Source organism: Petaurus breviceps, unplaced genomic scaffold (assembly GCF_028583685.1).
Source record: "Petaurus breviceps papuanus isolate PSGF00001 unplaced genomic scaffold, PetGlider_PUasm1.0 174, whole genome shotgun sequence".
NCBI classification, from domain to species: domain Eukaryota; kingdom Metazoa; phylum Chordata; class Mammalia; order Diprotodontia; family Petauridae; genus Petaurus; species Petaurus breviceps.
The window spans coordinates 35,792,381-35,797,734 of record NW_027185761.1 but is presented as its reverse complement, the minus strand read 5'-3'; positions in this window follow the sequence as shown (position 1 = coordinate 35,797,734).

Genomic DNA, 5,354 nt, shown 5'->3' with positions numbered 1-5,354 from the left:
CAGAGAGGCAAACAGACAGACAGATACAGAGAGAGAGAATATAAAAGTGGGAAATGGAACTTTGAGTTCTGAGTGAAGCCAGGGAGGCATAAAGATGGATTGAAGATGGAGTGTCCCAGGTATGAGGGATAACCAGTGAAAAGGCTTTGCATTGAAACTTGGAGTGTCCTGTGGGAGGCCCAACAATATGGCTGAGGTAGGTGAACTGTAACATGTGCAAGGGAAAGTAAAATATATAAAACTTGAAAGGTAGGATAGGAACAGTTTGTTAAGGGATTTTATCTGCCAAAGACAAGAATTTATGTTCAATTGCAGAAATAGTAAGGAACCACATGAATTTGTTGAGAAATAGGAGGGGTGATCTTATCATATTTATGCTTTACAAATATGGCTGGCAGCTGAGCCTAGGATGGAGTGCAGTGTGGAAAGACATGCCATAGAGACCAATTATAAGGCTATTTCAATAATTCAGGCAAGAAGTGAAGAGGGTTTGAACTTAGGGTATTATTGTGGGCTTAGAGAGAAGAGGACATGAATTAGATGAATTTTGAAGGCAGGAATGTCATGATTTGAAAAAAGGATTGGATTTGCAGCATAAGTGAGAGTGAATAGTCAAGTGTCACTACTAAGTTGTGAGATCCTCACTACTGGGATCATAACTGTCAGTGCCCTCAGCTGTCATAGATAAGTTTAAAAAAAAGGAGAGTTTGGGGGTAAACATGATTTCTTCTCTAGACATAATTAGTTTGAGGAGTTTATGGAATATCTTATATGAGGTGTCCAAAAGGCAATTATTGATGTAAAACTAGATTTGTAGAGAGAGATTAGGACTTGAACCCATGACAGCTGATGAGATCACCACGAGAGATAATATAGAAGAAGAGACAAGGACCCAGAACAGAACATTGTATGTAAAATATTTTGAACCCAGATCATGAGACCATCATCAAGAAAGCAATGTGGTACATTGAAAAAAAAACTTTTCTACAGTACTGAGTTTAAATGATTAATTTAATTTTTTAACATTACTTTTCAATTACTGTTGTTTTATCATTATATACATCCTGGTTTTTTAATTGTGCTTTTTGCGTGGGAGTTATTTTGAATACCAGTACAACATATTCCTCCCCCCAATGGGTTAATTGTCAGATTATGATTAAGTTGAAGAAATACCTATTAAATACCTACTGAGTATCGAGTACACAATGCTAGTCACTAAGGAAGAAAAAAAAAAGTTTAGGTACAACATGTTTTTGTTCCCAGGAGAAGTCATTTTCTAGCATGGAAATAATATACACAATCATTTGTGAGCTCTGTTAGACAAGTAGATACACTATAAAGTGTTATATGAATTCCTAGGGGAAGATGGTGGAGACTGAGCACTAAAACATAGCAAGATGTAGCCATATAGTATCATTGAGATGACATACAATTTAACAATTTTGGAGTATCTATTATGTGTAAAGTATTGTCCTATGGGCTGTAATTACATACATGAAAAAAGGGGAAATTATTATCTCAAGATATTTATAACCAACTTGGGTGGGGGAATGTGGCATATTTATGCATAATTATGTGCAATATGATATAGAGTGTAATGAAAGCAAAGGAGGGATTCAGACAAATTCACTTGGGAAGAATGGAAGCAAGAGTGATGCCTCTTTGCTTGGATGCATCAAAGAAGTCATCATGGGGGATGTGGCACCTTAGCTTTGCTCTTAATGAAGAGAAAAATTCCAAATGGCAAAGAGAAAGAGAGGAAGCGTTGTAATCATGGGCATCATCTGGAACAAATTTCTGAAGGCAGGAGAGCTCAGGAAGAAATTGTGAAAAAAAGTTAATTGTCCAAACTGGTTCAAAAAGAGCATGTATGCATGGTTTCAATGGAAAATAATGGTGGCAATCAATAAGTTAACAAATATTGATCAATAATTATGTGTTTACCAATGTTATGATCTAAGTCAATTCCAAAAGACCTATGATGGAAAATGCTGTTCACATCTAGAGAAAGAACTATGGAGTCTGAATGCAGATTGAAATATATTATTTTCTCCTTTTTTGTTTCTCATGGTTTTTCCCCCTTTTGTTCTGATTTTTTCTTCATAACATGACTAATGTGGAGATATATTTAATAGGATTTTACATGTATAGCCTATATGAGATTGTATGCCCTCTTAGGGAGAGGGGAGAGAAGGCAGGACAGAAATTAGAACTCAAAATCTTATACAAATGAATGTTGAAAACTAAAAATTAATTAATTAAAATATACACTTATTGAAGCACACTTATTTATTGACTGACACACTGACTATTATATGATGATACAAAGAAGAGAAAAAGAAAAAAAAACCTTGAGGAGTATATATTTTATCATGAGAGACAACAGCATGCTTGTTAAACGACTGTTTGGAGTCCGGTTGTACTTGATCCTGTAAGCAGCAGGGAGCAAATGACGGTTTTGAGTAAGAGAGTGACATATTTAGACCTATCCACTGAGTAGATTATTTTGTCAGCTGTGTGAAGGATATCCCAGAGAAGGGAGAGGAGAAGAAAGAGTAAAACACATTTTTAGGCTATTACAGAAGTTCAGAGCAGATAACATCACAGTCTGAACTAATGTGTTGACAATATAAGTGGTAAAGAAAGTACAGATATCAGAGATAATTGTGAAAGCTGAATGGACAAGATGATGGCAAATGATTGGATATGGGAAGGGGTGAGGGAGAGGGAGAGGGAAGAGTCAAAGATGTTTTTCAAGGTTGGTGTTCTACATGAATTTGAGAGTGACAGTCTCATCAACAGCAGTAGGGTTATAGGGGGGAAAGTACGAGTTTGGATAGGGGCTGAGAAAAGTTGTTTTAGACATTTATTCGAAATTTTGGCAGAGAATTCAAATAAAGACATTCAGCAGAGTTGAAAATATGTTACTGGAGCCTCTCAAGGGGAGACTGAGTATAGAGTTTGAGATCTGGGAATTCTCTACAAAAATGTGATTATTAAACCATTGACACTGGAAGAGATCATCAAGGGAGAAAAAGTGGAGAAGAGGGGAGGAAAAGAAAGAAAAGAGAGGGAAAGAAAGGGAAAGAAAGCAAAAGAGATGGAAGGGAAAGGAAGATAATGGCAGATGAGAAAAAGGATAAGAGGAGAAAGGAAGAAAAAGGAAAGAGAGTGTAGGGAAGGGTGGAAAGATCAAATATTTATGTAAAACAGGTTGCTTTTTGTGGCAGCAGAGAATTCAGCATCACTGAAACTACTGTGAAGTCTACCAAGGGAAATTAAACTCCTTCTCCTCCCGCACAGTTCTCAACCTTGTATATAATCCATATGTATCACATGACTAAAATGTGCACATTGATGCGTAGTGATTTCAATGGATTACTGTTCCAACTTTAGGTGAGCAACTGGGCCATATGTTTCGTTTTGTTTTTCAGCCCTTTAGATATAAGCATTCACATTGGAGAAATAATCACAAGATATTAAGGATTGCATTGAAGAAGATTTGCAATATTTTAGGGCTTAATACATTTAGTAAAATTTCCTCTGTGTATAGGATATTTTGCAGGCCCTGACCATCTATTGGAAATTCTCCTTTGGTTTCATTTTTTTCACAGAACCCCTTCTTGGATATAAACAAACAGCTCTGACTCTATGAATTTAATATCTACCACAAGAGTTTGTTATGATGTAAAATGAGAAAATGTAGGTAAATTATATGCAAATTAAATACCTGAACTATATATACATGTTTAATATATCTACATTTCACATAGATATATGCCAATGCACATAATTCACCCACAGATAAGTATATAAATATGTGTATATATGCACATGTATGTTCACACATGCATATAATACACATGTATAAACCTATTTACACAAACCTTATATAAATATCCACTATAATTACCATTATTACAATTTTCAAAATATGAACATTGTAGCAGAGATAAAAATAAGAAATAGTTACTGTTCACATGAAGTTTAAAGTCTGAGAGGGTGGTCAGTGAGTGTTAAGGGACAACTACCACACAGTAAAGAGTCAAATGTGAAATAGAAATGAAAGTTACAAAGTGTTGGCAGTCCAGTACTAGAATGACAATTACATTTTTGTTATAGTTGACCAGTGATGAAATTGTGGGGAGAGGAGGATGGAGGGCTATATTAAGGTAAATAATGGAATTCTTTCATCAAAGATGGCGGCCAAATAATTGATTTTCCTCTTTGAAGCTCCAGGTAATGGTTTTCCTATAGCAACAGAAGGACTGCAGCATGTTGAATTGGGAAAAACACTCCATTTGGATTTTGGAGTTCTGAATTTGAATCCTGATTCTGCTGTTTACTACGTATATAACTCTGACCATACACAACTGTTGTATGTCTCTGTTTTCTTATCATTAATAACATCGTTCCATAGAATTCTACCATGATCCAATCAAATTTAGGGTATTATTGATAAGCAAGAGGATATCCAGAGGAAAGCAAATACAATAATGAAGAGTTTTGATGCTATGTATTTGAAGGTATGGTTGAGAGTATGGAAGGTTGATTAGTGAAGTAAAGCGAAAGTTCAAGGAGGCCCTGATAACCTTGTTCAAGTATGTAATAGGTGGTCATGTTTGCAGTGAATTGGGATTGTTATGGTTGGTCACACAGAAAAGGACAAGCACCAGTGAATGAAAATTACAAAAAAAAAAATAAATTTAGTCTTCATGTAAGATGAAAGTCCCTAACAATTAATGGAACTACTCAAAAGCAAAACGAGGCATCTTGGGATGTAGTAGGTTCCTTCTCATTTGAATTTTTAAAGCAAAAAAACCTGACTACTTTTTGGTGATGTAATATACAGGATTCATTTTCAGCTATAGGTTAGACACATAGCTTATATGGTATTTGAAAATTAGAAATCTTGTAATTCCATGATATAGATCCCCATTGGTATTGGGGAAATGATCCACTATTATTTATCTGATGGCAATTTGGTCATAGTAGTATTATATAAAACTTACAACCCAAAATTATATATTACTGATAGCATATGACTTTGAGAAATGAGATAATTTTAGAGATATAAGAAGTTGCTTGGGGGGCAGAGTCAAGATGGTGAAAAAGGACAGGATCAAAATAGAGAATACATCAAGGGGGAGGTGGTATAGGAGGGAGGGAAATATAGTCAGTCTTTTACAATACATCTACTATGTTAATGTTTTGCATTAGCTACACATGTACAACCTGTACTGAACTGCTTATCTTCCCAGTAAGGGTGGGTGACAATGGAGGAAGGGAATGAATCTGGAATTCAAAGTTTTAAAATCAAATGTTTATATATATATATATATATATATATATAT